At 52.4% G+C, this 23,132-nt stretch overlaps 1 long non-coding RNA gene across 1 annotated transcript; it reads left to right on the forward strand.

The window, feature by feature from the left end:
* The first annotated feature begins 249 nt into the window (after window positions 1-249).
* Window positions 250-15,306, forward strand: LOC121011984 (uncharacterized). The gene is made up of 4 exons (XR_005781894.1): window positions 250-260; window positions 314-319; window positions 2,024-2,038; window positions 15,196-15,306. It is a non-coding gene; the product is annotated as an uncharacterized LOC121011984 (long non-coding RNA).
* The last annotated feature ends 7,826 nt before the right edge of the window (window positions 15,307-23,132 follow it).

Genomic DNA, 23,132 nt, shown 5'->3' on the forward strand with positions numbered 1-23,132 from the left:
CAGAAGAAAGCATGCAAAATGGCTCATCGGCCATTTTTTTATTGATTCCACGTCAAAATGATAAGAGTGGGGACATACTGGGTTAAGTAAAACGTATTTTCAAAATTAATTTCACCCGTTTCTTTTTACTCTCTCTTAACGCGACTGCTAGAACGTTTAAAGGTACGGAGCTAACTCACGTCTGTGGCCGGCATCGTATTTCTACTGGACGGCATGATCTAAAGGGTGAATACGGATTAGCCAAGCGAGGGTGACTGAGTGTGGACCAGCAAACTGAAGGTTCGGCACCAGAATCCACCCTACTAAAAGAGAGTCAGAAGTCTGGCTCCGACAAATAACTCGGGCTCCAGGCGGAGGAACCGAGGCAGAAACCCCTCTGCCAGGTTGCGCAAGCCCGCTGCACATCTCGAGAGGGCTGTAAACCCAGTGGGTGAGCCGGTCCCTGAAGCCTCCGCTGGGATAGTGGGTCTCCGGCTGCACAGTTCACTCCAGATCCCACTGAAAGGTTCTGCCTCAGTTCCCCCCCTACCTTTCGGCTCCAGCTTTCTGAGCTTCCGTGAGTCTGGCACTGTGCTCTGATAGAAACAATTCCTTGCCCGTTGAGATACGAGGGTTCCTACTTCCGTCTTTCATTTCCGAAGTAACGAGCAACACCTAGGACAAAAATGCCAAATACATTTTATTTCGTATACCTCCTCCCGTAGATTGGGATTGACTGTCTAAACCACCGTGTTGAGGAGGATTCAGAGGCGCAACAGAGGAGAAACCATGGGTGATTCATCATGTCTGCCACAGGAGCATGCTCTGTGTGGTGATTGCTATTCTGGATCTAGGTGGAGATCATACTCTCCAGTGAGACGGTGCCCAGAGCAGACCTACATCCTGGAATGGAATTGATTATATGCTCAGCAGCTCATGGGAGTGTGTAGGGATTTCACGCGACAGCAAGGAGGCATCGCAACATATGCCCCCAGAATATACCAGAATCTCAGGCTGTATTCAGAGAGGTTACAGGAGGGGAGGGGGTGGGGGGAGAGTCCCGCTGCTCCAGGCCAATGGGACCACACCTAGACTACACGCTTTAGAGGGACATAACTGCCATGAGTACGCTCAGAAAAGCACGAGCAGCTTGGACAGCGGTCACAGGACTGCATTATGTGAGGCTCGATAGCATGACCTGGTCCCTGGACCAGGCAGCATGACCGATCTCTTCAATGCAGAGTCAAACTCGACTAGTTCAGCATTTAATAAGCTGCTACTAAGTGCCAGGCTCCGGGCACACAACACTGAACGCGGCGTACCTTCCACAGGCCCCTCCAGGTCCCCTTGTGCCCTTCTCCGCTCTGCCCTGCAGCCCTAGAGGGTGACCTTAGGGAAATGCATCCACAGACTCTCCTCCCCTCTGGCTTCCAGTCAGGCTCAGCCAATGAGAGCCCAGAAGGTAGGAGGAGAGTGAGGCCACAGTATTTGCCAAGGTGCTTCCGGGAACTCGAGAGCAACCGACAGCCTCTCTTCCTGCTAGGTGGCCCTCTCCCCACCGTTTCCTCTGGTTCCAGTGCCTTTCTCTGCCCATCAGCCACTGGGTTAATAACAGCTTTTTTTTTATTACTTATTTTTTTTTATCATTTATTTATTTATTCTTTTTAAGTGGGATCCACACCCGGCATGGGGCTCGAACTCACGACCTTGAGATCAAAAGTCGCACGCCATACCGACAGAGCCCGCCAGGCATCCCGGTAACGGCTTCTTAATGCTGCTAAGCCCTGGGGTACACCTGCCCACACCCTTGTAGATATGGACAGTCCCCTTATTAAACTCAAACTGCAAGAGGCAAGTGTGATATCTACGTCTTACGGGCTTGGTCCCTGCCCTGGTGGAGCTTATACACAAGGAAACAAGAAAACATAATGACCAACTGAAGTAAGTTCATAGCGATAAGGCATGATAAGCAACTGGGGGGATAGCACCGAATGACACAGCGGTCACGGAGGCCCCTGTGGACGAGAATTACCTTAGTGAAAAGCTGTGCTCGTCTGATGTGATCCAGGAGCAAGGTGGCAGGGGTGAATCTGGCTCCCCAAACTTCTCCAGTCTGGAATAAGCCGCCCGGGGAGCTGGCAAGCTTCCTCAGACATACTTACTAGACAGGCTGCAGGGTTCCCGGGTACAAGGTTTCGTCTCCTGGAGAAGGGGCAGGACTGGTGGTGTGTCAGAGCCGGCCCGTCCTGAGCAGGTGTCCCCAGCCCTCTGGTGCCCAACCTGAATCTTGGCACAATACCTAACACCCCTGCCAGCCACGTGGGGCAGAAAAACAGAGATACAGGAGTACTAACCTGTGCGTGGCAGAAGACGGCCAAAATCACTGCCATTCTACGCCAGTTCCCTGGGGGTGAGAGGGAGGAATGACAAGTCCATGAGGAAAAAGGGGTTGAAACACGCAATAACTCTGTCCACTGCCTACAAGGGGCGGTCCGGTATCTAGAATCTGCCCCACTCCCTAAGACGTAAGAGGGAAGAGCAGGGAGAAATCTGCTTCTCTTGAAATAAGGAAAGGACCAAGGATTCCCTTCTTCCTCCGAAGCTGGAATCACAGGGATCCATCCAGTGGCTCTGGACACCCATTCAAACCACTTGGAAGACCCTTTGGAAGGACCAATGCCAGGGCCTCACCCCCAAAATCCTGGTGTAATCGATCTGGGATCTCATGTGTAGTCCAGACCAAGAGCCCCAGCCACAAAGAGTGGAAAAGGCTAAAGCCAGCAAACAGAGAGACCAGGGCATCCCAAGGGACCGTTCGAATAGGGGTCTCACTGAAGGAACATTCTCCAAGTTATTGGCAAACTTGAGGATGAATCAGAATCACCTGGGTGCTTGAAATTCATAGATTGGAAACCTCCACTCCAAACCGGTCTAGGAATCTGCATATGAAATGAGCTCTCAAATGGATTAAGGAACAACAACGGGAGTGAGGAAAACACCTTTGGGGAAGGGGGTGGATGGCCTCCAACACTTTGACTCCCACTTGAGAGTTTGGGGGCGTCAGCCTCTGGGCAGAGGGAACAGTGGGATCGGGCACCCTCCTGGAATCTCCGACGTGAGAAAATAAAATCATGTGGATAGAACAGGATGGCTGGATTGAGGAGAGGCTGGAAAACAATGGAGGCCTGGTGGGTAGGGAAGGGTGAAGGGGGCATGAACGGTCTGGAAGGCAGAGCGTGAGGACTTACCAGCAAAGAAGTGAGGTCAAGAGGAGGATACGAGCGTTCCTGCATCCACCCCATTGCAGGGGCACGTGAAAGGGGAGGGAGAAAGGCTGGGCATTGAAATTCACAAGCGACTGAGCCCTTACGTTTTCTGGGCATTTTAAATGCATTTAATCATGCAATCACTGGGACACCGTGCGAGGAAATGAGCGTGACTCCCATACGACAGAAAGGACAGATGAGAGGCTCCGAGAGGGGAACTGGCTTGCCTAATGCCAGGCCAGGGAAGGGGCCGGAAGATGGGACCCCCAGGTCCCTGACGGGCTCTCATACATCACACCAGCCCCTCCCCCCGCCCGAAAAAACCTGAGGGACTTTGTCGCCACCACTACGGAGAAGGAGACACGGAAACTGAACTCCATGAAAAGAACTCAAGAGAAGACAAGACCCAGGGAAGGATGGGAAAAAAAAATTCAAGGCAATGGAACAGACTTTTCCTTCCACAAGCGTTTGAGGGCTTACTCCCACGCCACTCTCTCCCAAACAACAAGGCCACAAACGGGAACGAGAAAAACACAGTCCCTAACTTCGTACAGTTCCATCTAGACCCGGATGACAAATTCACGACATTTACGCCCTCACCTGCCCTTTCTGCACTCCTGACAGACATCACTAATCAACCCCCACACCCTTTCTCTGATCTCCAGTGTGGCCCCAATTCCCTTTCCAGGTGCCTGCTGTCAGCTGCAGGCAGGCCTGAGGGATCTGAAGACTCCTGCCATCCCTGGTGCGGGCGTTAGGGATCGGCCGAGGATTTTCTGAGCACCTCCTGCTTGTCACACGTGCTGGGGATTTGTAGAGCGTGACCCCCATGTTACAGATGAGGAGGCCACTGCCCGGGCTGACAGGACTCTGTAACGACCCGGTTGGGCTGTACGGGGCCCCTACGGCACGGCTCGGAGTACGGGGAGCAGGGGTGCGGTGGGGAGAGCTAGGCGGGTTCAGCTTTATTGAGATATAACTGACAAATGAAATTGCAAGATACTTGTATCCATTGTGCAAGGGTCCCTGCCACGTAATTGACATATGTAGCCCCTCAGCGGTGTTTCTTTTTTTGATAAGAGCACTTGAGTTCTACTTTCTTAGCAAATTTCAGCCATACGGTACAGTGTTACCAACTACGGCCACCACGTTTTCCTTTAGATCTTCGATCTTCGCCCCCGCATTCCCGTTCTAGCTGCAAGTTGATACTCTTTAACCAGCCACTCCCTGTATCCCACAGCCCGCAAAGGAGGAGCCTTCAAAGCATGTCAGAGATCCCTGGGGCGAATCTCCGCTGTGGCTCCGCCACGGCCTCCTGGGCCAGCCTGTGCCCCCTCCCCTCTCCAGCCCCTGTCCTGATTCCCTGCTTCTCTGGGCAGATACTCCTCTGAGCATCTTTGGAAGGCAGGGAATGAGAAGGAAACTGGAGGTCCCATTCCTGCCACATCCAGCCAAGGCGGAAAAGAAGGGACTTTGACCTGCCTGGGCCTTTGCTATTCCCGCCAGGCTCTCGGTCAAGCCTCAGTGCCTTCCCAAGCCTGCCATCCCTGAGTACTGGTTCTCAGACTGGGCTCCCACTGCCTGGCCCCCCTCCCAGATCGATTACAGCAGAATCTCAGGGGACCCTGCCTCGATGTTTCCAAAGCTCTGTGAAGTGATTCTATCTAGTAGGCGTGCAAGTTGGGAGATGGCTGTCCTCGACTATCCTGCTCCGGGTACCTCCCCTCCCTGTGCCCGGGGAGGACAGAGCTGCCTGCAACTTGCTCGGAGTCGAGTCAGCTCTGCGAGGTGATGTCCGAGGCGGAGACAGGCGGCCGGCCTGCCAGCTGCCCGCCCTCCAAACCCAACCCCCGCCGGGCTCAGCGCTGAGCCATGCCAGGCCTGCTCCCCGAGGCGCCACGTCCTCCAAATCCAAGCAGGCGGCCAGAGTTCAGGGCCCGCTGGCGTTCTCCCGGTAAGCACCTTTCGTTCCAGGCTCAGAGCTGTTAATTAAAGAGCCGTGATTAATGAGGAAGCGCTCCTGGTCCCCATCTAGGATGAGAGGTCCTGGGAATGCTGACTTTGCTGGAGGAATCTGCAGTCAGATTCCAACTGGAGCTATTTATAGTCCGGACTCCTCTAGGGTTGGGGGGAAGGTGTGCTCCCTCCTCCTCACCTTCCTCCCCCCCCCCCCCCCGCCCACCAGCACACCGTGATGGAACCTGGAGGTGGAATATGTATGGAGGAAGAATTCTTTAGAAAGTAAATAAATCTGAGCACGTACACGTTCATATTAACTCATCCAAATATTCACCCCCCCGACACGCACTTACTGAACACCTACTAAGTGCTGGGCTCCGGGTTGGTCCGTGTGGCTGCACGCTGGTGAAGAGACGCATGGCCGTGTCCTGGAGCTCTCGGGGAAGGGTCATTAGCAAGTACGGGGACCATAGTAAGTAGAGGCAAGTGCTTCGCAGGAGGGGACCACGGCTCCGGTAGTGATGAAAGGATTCGATGGTCCCTCCCCACAGATCCGACAGCAGGTCACTGCCTTTTGCGCCTCGAGTGACAAAACAGACTCAGGGAGTCGAGGGTCCCAATTCAAAATCAAGTGTGGCTTCCCAAACTCGTGTCCTCTTCCCCCGACACCCAACTGGCGTCTCTTGGGGTCACACACAGCCCCACAGCTGAGTCCCAGCCCACGGAATAAGAGGAGTGATGTGCACCGGTCCTGGGGGTGGCCCCTGCCAAACCTCCCATAAGCTGTCCTCCAGGCTCTGGCTGATGAAATCTGGGGTGACCTTGGGAGGGGCTAGGTGTTGAAGTGCAGGGTCTCCATCAACCTCACTGTGAACCAGCCCTGAGACACCCCTGCCCTTCTCGTCCTCCTTGACACTGCAGTTGGGCAGCACGACAGCAAGGAGCCCTGGAAACAGAGGGAGAACACCCGGGACACGTCCTGGGGATACCGTGGGGGCGTGGCTCGGGCCCCAACTCCCTCCTCCATAAAGAGGGCACATGAAAGGGCCTCGTCACAATGTCTGACCCATGAGTGACAACAAGCTACAAACCCACCCGTGGGCAGCAAGTAGTCCAGAGTGGAAAGGACGTGCAGAAGAGGAACCTGCCCTCTGGGACGAGCTGTTGAGCTGCTGAATCGCCCAATCCCAGAACCACTTCCTGTTCGGACTTCTCAGTATCCAAGCTGGTAAGTAAGTGGCCCTCATTGTTTAAGACAATTCTGATCGAGCTGTGACTTGTAGCAAAAGACATTCTGACTCATCTATAAAGCAAAACACTTCTAACCTCTGTGCTTCTATTTCCCCACCTGTAAAATGGGAACATCGTTCTTTTTTTTTTTTTTTTTTTTTGACTGAAGATTTTTGCTAATAGGACATTCGTAATAAGCACACCCACCTTGCCAGATTGTTGTGGGGACCCCTTGAGCCTGTGCTACCTGAGCTGTTCGTGTTCCAGAATAGTTTCGAAGCTACTTCTCTCCCGACAGGACTGCCCAGTGTCCAGAGGCTTTATTTTATTCTTATGGTACTCACCATAGACACCAAACTCTCTGATTGTGTGAAATGATATTCCAAAGCCCCGTATCCCATGTGGATGGAACAGGATGACAGTTTTGCAATTTCTAAGCCCAAGAGGTTTCTAAGGAGGTTGGCTCAAGAGACAGCCTTGTCCAGCTTTGTGCCAAGTTGTGCGCTGGGGTGGGGTCTGCACGTCTGGGAGAGCAGGACTGCTCACCCCATTCCAGGACAGGACACAGGAACTGAGAGCAAAGAAGTAGAAAGAGAGAGGCCTGCGATTCGTCAAAGGCTGTGCACCGCGGGGTGACCCTGTCCCTCCCTGGCTGCGATGGTGAATTCTATATGTCAATGTCACTGGACTGAGGGACACCCAGGGCACTGGTAAACCCGGTGTCTGGAAGGGTGTTCCTGGAGGAAATTAGCCTTGAAGCTTACAGACTGAGTAAAGATCACCCTCACCAATGCAGATGGCCCCAAATAGGACAAAAAAGGTCGGGGAGGGTTATTTGCTCCCCGCTTGAGCTGGGACATCCGTCGTCTCCCGCCCTCGGACACCGGAGCTCCTGTCTCTCAGGCCTTCAGACTCAGACTGCCCGATCGGCTGCCCTGCCTGGTCCTCAGGTCTTCCGGCTTGGATTGTTCCACCACCCACTTTCCTGGGCCTCCAGCTTGCAGACAGCAGGTCATGGGACTTCTTAGCCTCCACAGTCCTGTGATCCATTTCCCCAGAATAAGTCTCTTTCTATATATCTATGTATATCCTCTTGGTTCTTCTTCTCTCGTGAACCCTGACTAATACACTGGAACCCCAAAACTTCGGTAAAAATCTCATTTCTTTTTTTTTTTTTTTTGAGTTTATGTATTTATTTTGAGAGAGACAGAGACAGCGCAAGCGGGGGAGGGGCAGAGAGAGAGGGAGAGGGAGAATCTCAAGCAAGCTCCGCCCTGCCGGTGTAGAGCCAGATGCAGGGCTCGAACCCACGAACCCATGAGATCATGACCTGAGCCAAAACCAAGGGTCAGACGCTTAACCGACCGAGCCACCCAGGCGCCCAAATCTCCTCAATTCTTGGTATGCGTGCCAAAGAAGGGACTGACTTTCTGACTTTCATGGCAAGGGGTCCATGTTTAAGAGCAGAGGTGGAACTCAAAGGGGCCAGGGTTTCAGAGGCAGGGGAGACTCAGAGAGGGGCAGGCACCTCCCTAAGGTCACATAGCACTTAGGGGCAGACACACAGGCAGGGCACTGACAGCCTCCCTGCTGAGCCATCCCGGGGTTCCCTGAGACCGTCCAGCCCCACCCTCTTAAGCCACCCAAGGCGCTACCATTAACTTGGTGGCTAAGAGCCTGGACTCAGAATCACACTGTCCCACTTAAAGGCTGTGTGGCCCCAGCCGCATGCGGAACCTCCGGAAGCTTCCGTTCCCTTCCTGCAGCATGGGCGTGCTGGTGCCCGGGCACGCCATTGCTGTGAGGTTTGGGTACAATAACGGTTCACTGCTTTCAGAAGACGCCTCGCACTTGAACAATGTTCCCCACCACTCAGGGCGGTCACGCACCGCTCTGTGGGTCGGCCCCTGCCCCGGGGCACCTACTCAGGAGGGCACCCAAGTGCAGCTGGAGTCTCCAGCCTGGGCTCCACTCCCTGGGCCATGCACCTCGGCTCAGACAGAGGAGGGCCTCTTTCCCACCGGCCACCCAGAGGGGAACATCTCTTAGTCACCTGTTTTACCCTGAGGTGGTGCCTTTTTCTAAACTCTCCCAGAGGTGCTGTGTGGGCCACCAGTGGCTCCGATTATCATTATTGTTATCATATTGTTGCAAGCTAATTAATTCATAGGTGGTGTCCCTTAAAGCACAGGGAACCCAGGCCAGTGTTTCAGTCACTGCCTTGCCCGAGCAGAAGCATTTCTCAAGTAGGCTAGGACGACTTAAGAAATCACTCTGGTCAAGGACCCTCCAGCCCTCTACACGGCAAGGATCAGGGCAGACCCACCTGCTTCTGGGCCCAGAAGGAGCTGAGGGGACAGGTGTCCGGGAGCACTTGGGTCTGTGAGCTGTGTGCCATCCACAACTCCCAACATACCAGTTGGACAAAGGAAAAGGTTATTTAATGAGCTGCCAAGGAAATAGTTTACCCAGAACTTCTGGGGACATATCAGTTCTTCGCTGACCTTGCGTCCTTGGTCCCCGGCAGGGACTAGAGTGGGTCCTACAGACTGCCTAGGACGTGATCTGTTCAAGGGAGGAGAGAAAGGAGGACACAGATTGAGTGGATCAGCATTGTCCCTGCGCCAACTTCTCCCCGACCCCAGCTCGCCATCCAGATGCTGTGTCTATACCCGTGCACAACCTGTGAGAACCCCGCCCAGCCCATTAAGGGCTCAGTCCTCTCCCACAGCCCTTGGGGCTCCTCTCCGCTCTTCCAATCCCTTTATGTCCAGGGATGCATTGTTCAGGGGTTCAAACAGACCACACTACCTCTGCAAACATCACAAATTTCCTTTTTGCCAGCCCGAGGCCCTGAGCTCCTCTGGAATCTAAAACGAATGCTGTTCTGCAGTTGAGAGAGAGCTTTTCCGTTTTCTTGCCCCAATCCCCGAAAGTCTTCATAAAACCGTGGCCCTGAAATCCCATTGTGGGAGCTTCCTGGAGCTCCCTTCCACGTGCACCCACGGAGATAAGCATCCCTCCAGGTCCAGCACCCAGCCCCGCATCACCCGGGGGATCACGGCCGAAAGTGGGAAGCACAGCGCTCGCCCTGGGAGGACCCGTGCTGTCCCCTGGGAACCACCCACTCGCCCCTGTCCTAAGTCAGATCTTCCTGTCCCTGGCAAGCTGGCAAGAACAGCCTCCCTCCTCAGCCCAGCGCAGTCAAACCGGGCATCAGGGCAGGGCCCAGCCGTTGACGGCAAACCACCCACCGCACGGACCAGCCCGCCTCCACCCACCCCACGAGCTTGCCTGTGAGCTTTCCACATCTCCCCTCCGACAGGCAGAGCCTCAGAGAGCCAGGTTCGAGCGCAGATGCCGGAGCCTGTCTGCACACACGTGCTCACACGCTCTGCACACACACACACTTGCACGGTGACCGGACACACGCACAACCACCCTCCCGATCGCCAACGCTCTACTACTAAGTGAGGGAAAAGAATTATACAGACCCGCACACGTACACAACCCTGACACACATGTGTGTACTGACCACCTCACCCACGTATGTTTACACCACCATACGCGCGTGCGTGTGTCCAGAGACCCGCCTGCGCAAAGGGAGACACACAAACAGAAACGCAGGACGCTTGTGGTAACACCCGGGAGGTGCACACGCACGCCCGCGGGGGCACACGCAGACACACAGTACACATGTGCGAGCGCACACAGGCACATGTCCTGGGCACGCAATACGCACCCACACGCGAGCGCCGCTGGGAAATCCCACGTTAAGAGAGCTCTGGTCCAGACCGGCCGGGAGGCCGCCAGGGGTCAGTGGAGAGCCGCAGCAATTAGCTCTGGAATTAAAGCCCTCTTGCCACTCGCCCGGCCCCGAGGACCCGCGCACCAGGACCTGGCTTGGATCCTGGGCATCTCGGAGGCTGCAGATGGGCCGGGCGGCCGGGGCCCAGAGGCTCGGTCTGGGTGGTAATTAGGGACGGGGACCCAGCTGAAGGACTCACCGGCCAACCAACGGGTCCATTCTTCTCTTCCAGCAGAGAAGGTCCTGCCAGCTCCCCGGCTCTTCCTCTCCATGCCCTAATTACGCTCCGGCTCCCTCTGCGCCCTGCCACACCCCACATCCCCAACACACACACACACACACACACACACAGCCTGGAAGGTTGGGGGTGAGGGCCCCCGGCTGGTGCAGGCCTGCCGCTTCCACCCCGACCCCCCACCCTGCTTGGAACCACAGCCAAAATGGGAACCAGCCTAAGTCAGCCCCACCCGCAGTCACTCTCCAGGCGTCCCAGGCCCCTCCCCAGACTGAGCCCCCAGCACGGCCCCTCCCCCCTCCGTGGGCAGGGCCAGGCCCTTAGCCTCCACCTGTTCGTGTGGGTTTGCTTTGACTGTCACAGCAAAGTCTCCCACACTAAGTGGCTTAAGCAGCAGAAATGTGATGGCTCACCATTCTGGAGACCAAAAGTCCAAGATCAAGGCGTCGGCCGGGCTGGTTCCTTCGGAGAACCTGCCTCTCCCCTGGCTGCCGGTGGCTCGCCCGCATATTCGACGCTCCTTGGACTCCTTGTAGGTGAATCACCCCCATCTTTGCCTCCATCTTCGTTTGCCATTTACTTTCCCTGTGTGCGTGCGGTCTCCCCAAATTTCCCCTTTTTCTGAGGACCCCGGGCACACTGGATTAGGACCCATCCTAATGACTTCATTTTAATTTGATTGCCTCTGTAAAGCCCCTGTCTCCACATAAGGTCATGCTTCATGCTGAAGCGGCTCCTAGGGTTTCAACCTATGGGGGTGCAGGGGTGGGGGGCACAGTTCGGCCCGTAACGCTGCACGGTTGTCAGCCATACATGCTCACACCTTGTGAGCCAGCCTCATACTGCTGCTCGCTCCAATTCCCATGTGAGCTGTTCTGGCCAGCGGTGGGTTAATGCGTCATCCCCCTTTCATTCCCTCACTCAGTGGGTATTTACTGAGCATCTCCTATGTGCCCGGCACTCTCCCGGGTGGCCAAGATAAGCAACGACAATAAACAAGTGAGCACATAGGGAGAAAATCCCAGCATGGGTCGAATGCCGCGGAGGATATGAACAGGACAGGATGGAGAATAATGGGTATGAGGAGAGTGATTTAGGACTGGGTCATCAGAGAAGGTTTTCCCAGGGAGGAGATGTTTCAGCCTGAAGGATGGAAGGGAGACCACTGTGCAAACATGTTCAAGGGAGAATATTCCAGGCCAAGGGGACAGCAAGCCTGAAGACGAGGAGTCCGAGGAGAGCTCATCATGTCCTGGGAAGAGAAAGGAGGCCAGATGACTGCCGTGTCCTGAGAACCAGAGGGAGCCCCCCTTCTGATGCAGGAAAGATGTGAGCAACCCCTGAGGTCCTCAGAGCCTATGGACGGGATAAGGTGGGAGGCCCAGCAAGGACGGGATCACAAGGGGCCGCTTGGGCCACAGTGAGGAGTTTGAATTTCATCCTGGGAGCAGAATGGGTCCACGTGACCGCACTGTGCCCTGGCTTTCCGTGGAGGCTGCATTGGAAGGAGCCAAGGTGAAAGCGAGGAAAACACAATCATTTTGAGCGGCCCCAGCAGCTCCACCCGTCTGAGCCCACCTGAGCAGGTGCATGTGTCCTGGTGAGGCCACCCGCCACGTTGCCCAGTGCATTTTAACCAGAAGCTGCCATGGATTTTGGTGCTCATAGGAAAACATTCCAACTTCAACACTTCAAATGCTGATCAACTTTCAGCTCTGTACCTGTAGGAAATGGATTGAACATGGCCTCGAGGCAGCTTTCCAGACTTAAGCTTGGACCCTCATGCGCCCCTGAGACCCTGGATTCCCCAGGAATTCCTGAGAGTTCCACGGTGCAGATGTGGGGTATGCAAATCAGTGAGCAAACTCCAGCCGCAAGGCTGGAGAGGGCAGGGGGCCCCACGCCTTTCCCGCATCAGACGGGGACCCCCTCCGAGTTCCCGGAACACACAAGCTTTTTCCCACCTTGGTCCCTCCACGCTTGCTGTTCCTAAAGCCAGAAACACTCTTCCTTCGCCTCCCCCACAGCTGGTTCTTCCTCCTCCTTCAGGCTTTCACTGAAATGTCAGCCACTCCAAGGGCCTTTCCCTGATCACCCGTCTGAAGGTGGTCCCTTCTGGGTTTCTCGGCCAAAGCAGCCTGCGTCGCATCGGTTGTAATGATTTCAGGGCTTCATAACTAGCTCTGCGTTCCCCCATTCACTACAAATTCCCCGAGGGCTGGTCATGTATCTATCTTGTTTAGGAGGAGGAGAGGGGGAGGAAGGGAGCAGGAAAAGAAGGAAGGGAGGGAGGAAGTGGGGAGGGAAGGAAAGGAGAAAGGGAGGGAGGGTGGATATTTGGGGCTCGAGATTCATACAATCTAAGGCAGGTTTTCTTAACCTCAGCACGATTGCCATTTGAGACGAATTAATTCCTTGTTGTAGGGGCTGTCTGGTGCATTGTACAATGTTTAGCAGCATCCTTGGTCTCTACCCACCAGGCACCACTCCCCCTGAGTTGTCACCACCCAAAATCCCTCCGGACATTGCCAAATGTCCCCTGGAGGGTAAAGTCGCCTCTGGATGAGAACCAAGGTCTACAGGTGTTCAACCTGGGTGGTTCGGTTGGTTAAGCGCCCAGCTTTGGCCCAGGTCATGATCTCACGGTCCGTGAGTTGGAGCCCCACATCGGGCTTAATGCAGTCAGTGCAGAGCCCGCTTCGGATCCTCTGTCCCCCTCTTTCTCTGCCCCTCCCCCACTGATTGGCTCTCGCTCCCGCTCTCTCTCTCTCTCTCTCTCTCGCTCTCTCGCTCTCTCTCAAAAATAAATAAATAAACTTAAAAAAACAGAGGTGTTCCATCTGTTTGTGACCACTGAACACTTGCTTCAAACCTAATTTGATATGGAGCCCCAATATATGAGACACATCACAGGGGAGCAGCCCCCGGGCTCCGTATCTGTCAGCTAGCACCTCACTAACGCCGCGTAACGGATGTCCCAAAACTCAAAGGCTTCCAGCAACAGGCATCTGTTGTCATGAGCTGGGTCTGCGGGTAGCCTGGGTTCAGCTGACCTCGGCTGGGCACGGCGGGGCAGCTCGCTGCCAGCTGAAAGGTGGCTACGCCTGGCTTTAGGCTGCAAATTGGGTTCAGGCTCATTCCAGCCATGTTGATCCCAGGGTAACACGGACACGCTCTTTGCGACAGCAGATCACCGACAACGCAGAAGGGCGTTAAGCCAGACCACGCAGGCACGTGTGCGTGTCTCCTTCAGTGTCAGGTCGGCAAACATGCCATTGTCCCCCGGGGCAAAACTGACATCCCTGGTGGGGAAATACAACTCCGTCCCCGAGGGAGGTTGGTGAACATTTGCTTCTCCATACTCCAGCCTCCCTAAACCTAACAACACGCCGGTCCAGACAGCCGGGACTCACGGACAGGGCCAATCCACCGGCCTGCGCTGACTCCTCCCCGACGCCTCGCTGAGCCTCCGCTCGGGATCCCAAGAGCATCACAAGGCCCTGAAGCCAGGCTCGGTCCACCAGCTCCCGATCACGCGTCTGCGCACTCAGCCGCCCTCCTCGCTCTGGCTCTCCTGAGCACCGAGAGGTGCGGCTTTCATTCAGCAAGTATTTTTCCAGAGCCTCCTCTGTCCAGAGCACTAGGGATCCAGTGGGGATCCTGGAGCACACGGCCAAGAGGGGCGAATGACCCCCCCACCAGGGGCGGCCCCACCGTCCACACGGACGGTACCATCGGCTGCCATGATCTCTCTCCTCTCTGATGAATGCTCCCGGTATTCATCTCCTCCGAAGCTGCGTTTGGGGCCCCAGAAGGACCCTTTTCCTGCTACGGCTCCGGCCCCTCGAACAGGGATCCTTTTGATACGGGGATTTGTCTTGTCAAGATATCATCATGTCTAAACCGAGGCTCTGTCAGCGGCCCCATGAAAATGAATAATGGCCGCAATTATGACCCGTATAACAGCCCAATAAAACCTAATTAAAATGATCCACATCCCATCTGCCAAGTGCAGGGCAAAGCAGCCAGAGAGGGATGGAGACCCAGTCAGTTCAAGGAGAGCAAGTAATGCGAATAATAATAATAATAACACTAATAATAAGAATAATATAATAATAAATATATAGTATTCACATGTTATAAAACAATATCATTATGACAATAACATCGTTACAGCTAACATCATGTGAGTACGGCGTGCCAGCCCCGGTGCTAACGGGGACTGTCCCTGATACACTGGATATGTAACATCCGTTTAACTTGCCATGGAACAAGTACTCTCATTGCCCCCATTTACAGAGGAGGAAACTGAGGCACAGAGAGATTAAGGAACCTGTTCAAAATGACACTACCAGTAGACGGCAGAACCGAAGGGTCCGGCTCCCTCGGTGCTCAGTGCACACGTGTTGAATGCCTGAATGTATCTGGTCAAGATTCCACGTCAGGCAACATAAGATGCCATGCAAACAACAGCAAATATTTAGTTAGCCCCCACTAGAAATCCAGGCCTTGTACTAAGAACAAAGCAAGGAGAAAAGATCAGCCAACCATTGACGTCTGAGATGATCATTGCTCTAATGAAGGTAGGTACGGATGTGAGGGCGATCTGGCCGCGGCATCTGTCACCCTGTTGATCGCCAGGGTTGATTCGGCTGACCGGGCTGGCTAGGCGTGTGTCCCCTTCCTCCCTCACCGCTCCATGTGTGTCCCTCCCGAAGCTGTGCGCTCGGTCGAAGAGGACGACCTTCCCCGATAGAGGAGGACCGTTCTTCGGTCAAGGGTATACGAGTAGCTGCGCTCCCCTGCTAGAACCTCCAAACAGGCTCTCAAGGTAGGTGAGTACAAGGTGAGTACTCACAAACACAGTGAGTACAAGGGCATGGACCCGGCCCAGGAAATCAAGGAAGGCTTCCCATAGGAGGCAAAACTGGAGCTGGGTCCTAACAGATGAATAAGAATTTGCCGGACAGACAGGCAGAGGGAGGCATTCCAGGCAGAGAGCCCAGCATGGGCAAAGTTGCCAAAGGGTCAGAGCCCCCCAGATGCCGGGAGTCACAAAGGGAAGCATGCAAGTGACAGTGGCAGAGGCGTGTGACAAGAAGGCTGGCGGGGTCAGCGGGTCAAGGTCATCAAGCACCTTTTAGGCCTGGCTGAGGAATTTATTTATTTATTTATTTATTTATTTTTTAACGTTTATTTATTTTGGGGACAGAGAGAGACAGAGCATGAACGGGGGAGGGGCAGAGAGAGAGGGAGACACAGAATCGGAAACAGGCTCCAAGCTCTGAGCCATCAGCCCAGAGCCTGACGCGGGGCTCGAACTCACGGACCGCGAGATCGTGACCTGGCTGAAGTCGGACGCTTAACCGACTGCGCCACCCAGGCGCCCCCTGGCTGAGGAATTTAACGTTCACCCCATAAGCCATGGGGAGCCCTGGAAGACCTCAAACCAGACGAGTGATGCGGTCAGATTCGTTTGCTAGGATGGTGCCTCGGGGAGCTGGGCAAGGACTGTCTTAGAAGAGACAGGAAAGCGCGAACCCTGGGACCTCTGGACACGGCAGCAGCACTTCATGAGGAAGCACAGGTTACCAAACTTCTTTATTAGAGATGAACCTAAAACAGGCCCCACGCGTGGCCAGATGGGGCCGCCCCGGCACCTAGCCCTATCCAGCACGACAGCCAGAACTGGGCCTAAGTAAGGAGTGGGGGGGCACAGACTATCCCTAAGCGGTTTTTTCCACGAGCATCCCCTGCCCCCGCCCGCCAGGAAGCCCACTCTGAAATCCCGGAGGCCATCACAGGTCTCCGTCTGCCCAAAGAATGGCGGGAGGTAAGACACCCTGTCTCCCGTCTCCGGGCCTGAAGTTCAGGAAGGTTCTGACTCTTCCAAACGGATGGGTCTTTAAAAACCCCAGGAGTCGAAGGCCGCAGGCACAGGAGACAGACTGGTTAAAAAAAAACCATTTCTGTCGTTGCCTTTGTCATTTCAAACGATGCTGCCCTTTGACCCAGGAAGAGTTTCCAAATGCATAAATAGAGCAATAATCTCCAGCATCAGTGTTTTGATAAAATGAAAGGCGGGGGGGAAGGAATATGTATTATAAACACCACCTCCGGGAAGCGTAGTCAGGAAAAGTTATTAAACATTCTGTCACAAGCTTGGAAGACAGCACTGTCCACCCCACCCGCCACTGAGTTCCTAATAAAGGCGGCATCTTGGAATTTGTCACTCTTGAATGCATAATTCACTAGTCAAAAAGCAGCGGTAATACATTGCATTTTCATAAGGGGCTCTGAAGCTGTCTAATTTCCCTGAGCCGCAGGACGACAGGAGGCTGTGGCCACTCGCAGAGGCCCCTTTATGCATTATGGATAGAGCCTTTGCAATTCAAAGTGACAGCTCAGCCTCCCCGTCACCTGCCCCCCAAACCCCAGATCATATTGGAAGGCCCAGAACTAAAGGGCTGGTCTGCCCTGGAACCGACCTCTGCCATTTGGTGCCTAGAAGTGAGGGTGTGTGTGTGTGTGTGTGTGTGTGCATGTGAGTGCGTGTTAAGGTGGGGGGAGGAAGCTGACATCATTACCCGGGTCTCACGGAACAGTCAGAAACACCGCCTGACCTGTCACGTGATGACATACCGGCAAGATGAGGCAAGCAAGCAGGCAATGAGCGGGTGAGGGCCCCCACACGTAGCACCGATGCCCTCCTCAGCCCAGAGCTCACGTAAACACTGGCATCTCTGAAAGCTGGATTGTGGCATCGGCGGGCGGACTATACCGTCAGGCTGCCGGCCGCTGAATTGGAGGAGTCTTCATGTGTCTTTGCCCGGCTGCCCCACAGAGGAGGCAGAAGCAGAGACAGAAAACCAGGCAAAGAAAGGGACGGTCGTGGGCAGAGGGTCGCTCGGAGTGGTGGGAAAATCCTAGACCAGGACCCAGGAGGCCCAGACCCTGAGCCCACCTCCCACGGTGAAATCGTAGGACCGAAGGCAAATACTCAGCCTTACCTGGTGTGGCCTAATAAAACTGCATAAGGTATTAGAAGGGGCATAGGACAAGTGGAGAGAATCGGGCTCACGTCCTGGCTTGACCACTGACTCACCTATTGCACGGCCCCTGAACACCTGGGCCGTCCTCTACTCACGCATATTTGACCCCAATGGTCAGTGCGCAACTGTCCCTTGTCCTTGGGGCTGAGGGTCCAGCCCATCTTACTACACTCTGTCCTGCCTTTTCTTTTTTAATGTTTATCGTTGAGAGAGAAAGAACATGAGTGGGGGAGGGGGGAGAGAGAGAGAGACGGAGACACGGAATCCGAAGCAGGCTCCGGGCTCCAAGCTGTCAGCACAGAGCCGGACGTGGGGCTCAAACTCGCAAACTGTGAGATCATGACCTGAGCCTAAGTGGGACGCTTAACCGACTGAGCCATCCAGGTGCCCCGACCCTGTCCTACTTTTTATGCAGAGGGTACAGAGCTGAACTGCCCGAATTTGAGTCCTAGCTCTGCTCTAACATCTCTAGACCTCAATTTCTCCATCGCGAAAACGGGCATAAAAATACTACCCACCTCAAAGAGATGGTGATGACTGATCTAGGGCAGAGGTGCTGGAGAGGAAAATGAGGAGAAGTGTGACACCGAGGTGGAGCTCAGAAATGCCAGACCAAAAAAAAAAAAAAAAATGGAATAGAGTGGTAGATGCCAAGTATGGGCTGGGTCAGGCCAGGGCAAAACAGCTCCAGGGAGCACCTTTGCTGGTGGGTGTTTTCCAAACCCCGCAATGCCAAGGAGTGCCACGACCAGCTTTCTGCTCCCAAATACACTGGCATCTGGGCTCACCGACCTCCTTCTCCGAGGGCCGGCTGTCAGTGGACAAGGCCACGAGGGCCAGAGAAGCCCTGAGACACAGAGACAGCTGGGTCTACGTGACGACCAGTGTGGTCAATTCAGTCAAAATGAGGAGAAGTGAAAAGCAATATCTAGTAAGAAACAGATGGAGGAAAACCTCTCATTTCCTCCTTATAACCATCGCTGCCACAACGAAGCTGGTTCTTTTCATCCTGCTTGTCCTCAAGGGGCCCCCCAGGGCCTTGGTGGTGACAGACGAGCATCCAAGGGTGACAGAGGTTAGCACCTCTTAACAGCCAGCCCCTCTGGGAGCAGGGGGCAGACCGTCTTTGTGCAAAGGCCTCAACGAGCCACCTGAGATGGACAGCGAGGACCCAGAGGCATGGCAGGGAGTCCACAGAGGAAAAGAACTGAACTTCTCTGCACACGACAAGCAAGATAATGGTCCTGACTCCTGGGAGGACAGGGCAGGAGAGCGAAAAAGGGGAAACAGTTGAGAAGGGAAAGGAAGGAAACCTGGGGAGAATGACACCCTGTGACATCTGGTGAAGCCCTGTTGATTAAGTGGCTTGAAGTTATTTAAGACGAGGATGTATTCCGGTCGTTAACCCCTCGCCCCCAAAATACAGCTTTACTTAAATCCTGCTAGCTTGGCACACTCATGAATGCTGGGAAGAAGTGGGGTCCTTCGTGGGCCTCGAGGCAGGGACTGTGTTTCCCAGTTGGGTCTGTAAGCATTAACCATGGATTTCAACCCCGAAGACCGAAGGCCCAGGACCAAGGTGTCGAGGCAGAGAACTTGGGAGAGTTTGGGATAAATGTCAGATACAAAATAGAGGCTCCCAATGGAATAGAATAGAAACCCCAGAACTAGACCCACAAGCGTGTGGCCAACTCATCTTTGACAAAGCGGGAAAGAACATCCAATGGAAAAAAGACAGTCTCTTTAACAAATGGTGCTGGGAGAACTGGACAGCAACATGCAGAAGGTTGAAACTAGACCCACTTTCTCACACCATTCACAAAAATAAACTCAAAATGGATCAAGGACCTGAATGTGAGACAGGAAACCATCAAAACCTTAGAGGAGAAAGCAGGAAAAGACCTCTCTGACCTCAGCCGTAGCAATCTCTTACTCGACACATCCCCAAAGGCAAGGGAATTAAAAGCAAAAGTGAATTACTGGGACCTTATGAAGATCAAAAGCTTCTGCACAGCAAAGGAAACAACCAACAAAACTAAAAGGCAACCAACGGAATGGGAAAAGATATTTGCAAATGACATATCGGACAAAGGGCTGGTATCCAAAATCTGTAAAGAGCTCACCAAACTCCACCCCCGAAAAACAAATAACCCAGTGAAGAAATGGGCAGAAAACATGAATAGACACTTCTCTAAAGAAGACATCCGGATGGCCAACAGGCACATGAAAAGATGTTCAACGTCACTCCTCATCAGGGAAATACAAATCAAAACCACACTCAGGTATCACCTCACGCCAGTCAGAGTGGCCAAAATGAACAAATCAGGAGACTATAGATGCTGGCGAGGATGTGGAGAAACGGGAACCCTCTTGCACTGTTGGTGGGAATGCAAATTGGTGCAGCCGCTCTGGAAAGCAGTGTGGAGGTTCCTCAGAAAATTAAAAATAGACCTACCCTATGACCCAGCAATAGCACTGCTAGGAATTTATCCAAGGGATACAGGAGTACTGATGCATAGGGGCACTTGTACCCCCATGTTTATAGCAGCACTCTCAACAATAGCCAAATGATGGAAAGAGCCTAAATGTCCATCAACTGATGAATGGATAAAGAAATTGTGGTTTATATACACAATGGAATACTACGTGGCAATGAGAAAAAATGAAATATGGCCTTTTGTAGCAACGTGGATGGAACCGGAGAGTGTGATGCTAAGTGAAATAAGCCATACAGAGAAAGACAGACACCATATGGTTTCACTCTTATGTGGATCCTGAGAAACTTAACAGAAACCCATGGGGGAGGGGAAGGAAAAAAAAGAAAAAAGAGGTTAGAGTGGAAGAGAGCCAAAGCATAAGAGACTCTTAAACACTGAGAACAAACTGAGGGTTGATGGGGGGTGGGAGGGAGGGGAGGGTGGGTGATGGGTATTGAGGAGGGCACCTTTTGGGATGAGCACTGGGTGTTGTATGGAAACCAATTTGACAATAAATTTCATATATTAAAAAAAAAAAAAAATAGAGGCTCCAAACAATCTTCACTAGAACTCTAAGGACCAGGAGGTGCCAGCTGGCATCCAGGGTCCACAAGTCATCTCCATCCAGAGTGTAGCCCTACAATCTGCACAAGGTCGAATGGGACCACCAAGGAAGGAAAAGATGACTGCCCATGTGGGCCGTGGCAGATAGATGTAAGTTTTCAGTCTGCAAGGCCATTTATTCCAGGAGGAAGAAATGGCATGTTCAAAAGCACAGTCATGAGCAAGGCGCATGTTTGAGAATGCCAGCTGGTGCAGAGCACCTGGAAGACTGGGAGAATACACAGGGTAGAGTTGAATATGGAGTGGTAAAAGACAGGCCAGGTCACATCAGCACAGGCCTCACTGAGGAGTCAGGACTCTGTCTGAAAGAAAGCAGGGAATCCTTAAAGAAATCCATGGGGCGCCTGGGTGGCTCAGTCGGTTAAGCGTCCGACTTCAGCTCGGGTCACGATCTCGCAGTCCGTGAGTCTGTGCTGATAACTCAGAGCCTGGAGCCTGTTTGAGATTCGGTGTCTCCCTCTCTCTCTGACCCTCCCCCATTCATGCTCTGTCTCTCTCTGTCTCAAAACTAAATAAATGTTAAAAGAAAAATTAAATAAGAAATTCATGAGGGAGGTGTCATGGCCAGACCTGTGTTATAAGAAGCTCAGAAGAAAGGGGACTAGAAGTGCAGAGAAACAGTCCAGGGAAGAAAAATGAGGCCTCCTCCAGCATCGCAACATCCTACAGATAAGTAGCAACCGAAACAAAAATAGGAGAAGGACTTGAACAGTCCACGCACAGAGTACGAGCGTTTAATAAGCATCTGAAGACATACTCGATGTCATTAGTCATCACAGAATTGTGAATGAAACAACCATATGTATCTAGTAATAGGACAAAAACCGCATTGGAGGGACAAGCACCAACCCCGTGCCAACGTCCACTCTGGGGGAAAAAAAGGGAAGGGACACGTATCAGGAAGCAAGCGTTTGGGGGCCTTCAACCGTGTCCATGGTGTTTTATTACTAAAAGAAATCTGAAGTCAGACCAGAAAATATTAAGATCTGATAAAGTTGGCCACGTGTGAAGGTTTATAAGCAGTCCTTTTATTAATCTCCATTATCTTTCTGAATGCAATACTTCATAATAAAATATTTCTAAAACAAAAAAGGACTCACTTTCCACGCCAAAAAGTTAAAATAAAATGACTCCTAGTGATGTGGGAGATGTGGGGCAATGGCAACTTTCCTGTCCTGCTGGTAAAATAGAAATTAGGAAATTTCCGAAAGACAATTTAGCAATAACTGTTGAATGTTTTTGAACCTTTTGATGTATCCATTCCACCACTGGGAATTTTTTTTTCCCAAGGAAGTTACCATGAGTGTACCCAGCGTTGAGCTTTCTAAGAAAAAAGGAGCACCTGGGTGGCTCAGTCGGTGAAGCATCCAACTGGGGCCCAGGTCATAACCTGACGGGTCGTGAGTTCAGGTCCCGCATCAGGCTTTCTGCGGTCAGCACAGAGCCCACTTTGGATCCTCTGTCCCCTCTCCCTCTGCCCTCCCCCCACTTTCTCTCTCTGTCCCTCTCTCAAAAATAAATAAAAGCATTTTTTTTTAATTTTTAACAAATTTCTTTCAAAAGAAAAATTAGAAACGGTATAAATGCAGATCAATATTCTGTAGCCATAGAAGACGGTGTAGAGAGATATTAAATGATACGGAGAGACGTCCATGATGTTAACTAGTAAAAGCTTGATGTTTGCGTGTACCTACAATTCCCTCTTTGGATTTGGGAAAACAAGTAAGTGTGTGCACATAAACAAAACATAGAGGATACACAGTGAAATGTCAGGAGTGGCCCTTTCCGAGTAGCGTACTAATGAATGGTATTTATATTTTTACTCCTACCTGTTTTTCTTTATATATTCCTCAAACAACTTAAATGAATAATAACTAATCTAGCGTATTCCTTTACCAAAAATTAAAAAAAAAAACACAACAGTACCTCTGTGCTAAACTAAACCCAAATTAAAGAACATCCGACAAAACTTTTCTGGATGTTTCCCAAAAATGTCAGTTTCACAAAAGGCATCAAAGTGTGAGGAAATCGTTCCAGGTTAAAGAAGAGAAAAGACACTTGACAAAGAAATGCAACACAGGACCCTGGATCAGATCTTGGATCTGAAAAAAGCATTATATTGTAATAAAAGACATTCCTAAGACAATAGATAAAATTTAAATACCAGCTGCGGATCAGATGATAACGTGGTTTGGGGAGATGTGGGGTCCAGGAGAAAAAGATGAGTAAGTACTTAGGAACAAGAGTCAGGTGCCTGAAACTTATTCTAATGGGTCAACGATCATAAAACAACAATAACAAATATATACGTTTGGAAAGAGAAATAAAGCAACAATGGCAAAATACTGACATTTGATGGATCAAGTTAAAGGGTCTACAGGGGTCTCATTTACTGTTTTGGGAATTTTTCTATAAGTCTGAACTTCAATACAATTTAATAAGAATCTTTCCAAGAAATAAAATATAAAAACAATTTTAAAAAACACAATGAAATAAAGGGCA

The sequence above is a fragment of the Herpailurus yagouaroundi genome, unplaced genomic scaffold (assembly GCF_014898765.1).
Source record: "Herpailurus yagouaroundi ecotype Mexico unplaced genomic scaffold, PumYag 196, whole genome shotgun sequence".
In the NCBI taxonomy this organism is placed as follows: Eukaryota; Metazoa; Chordata; class Mammalia; order Carnivora; family Felidae; genus Herpailurus; species Herpailurus yagouaroundi.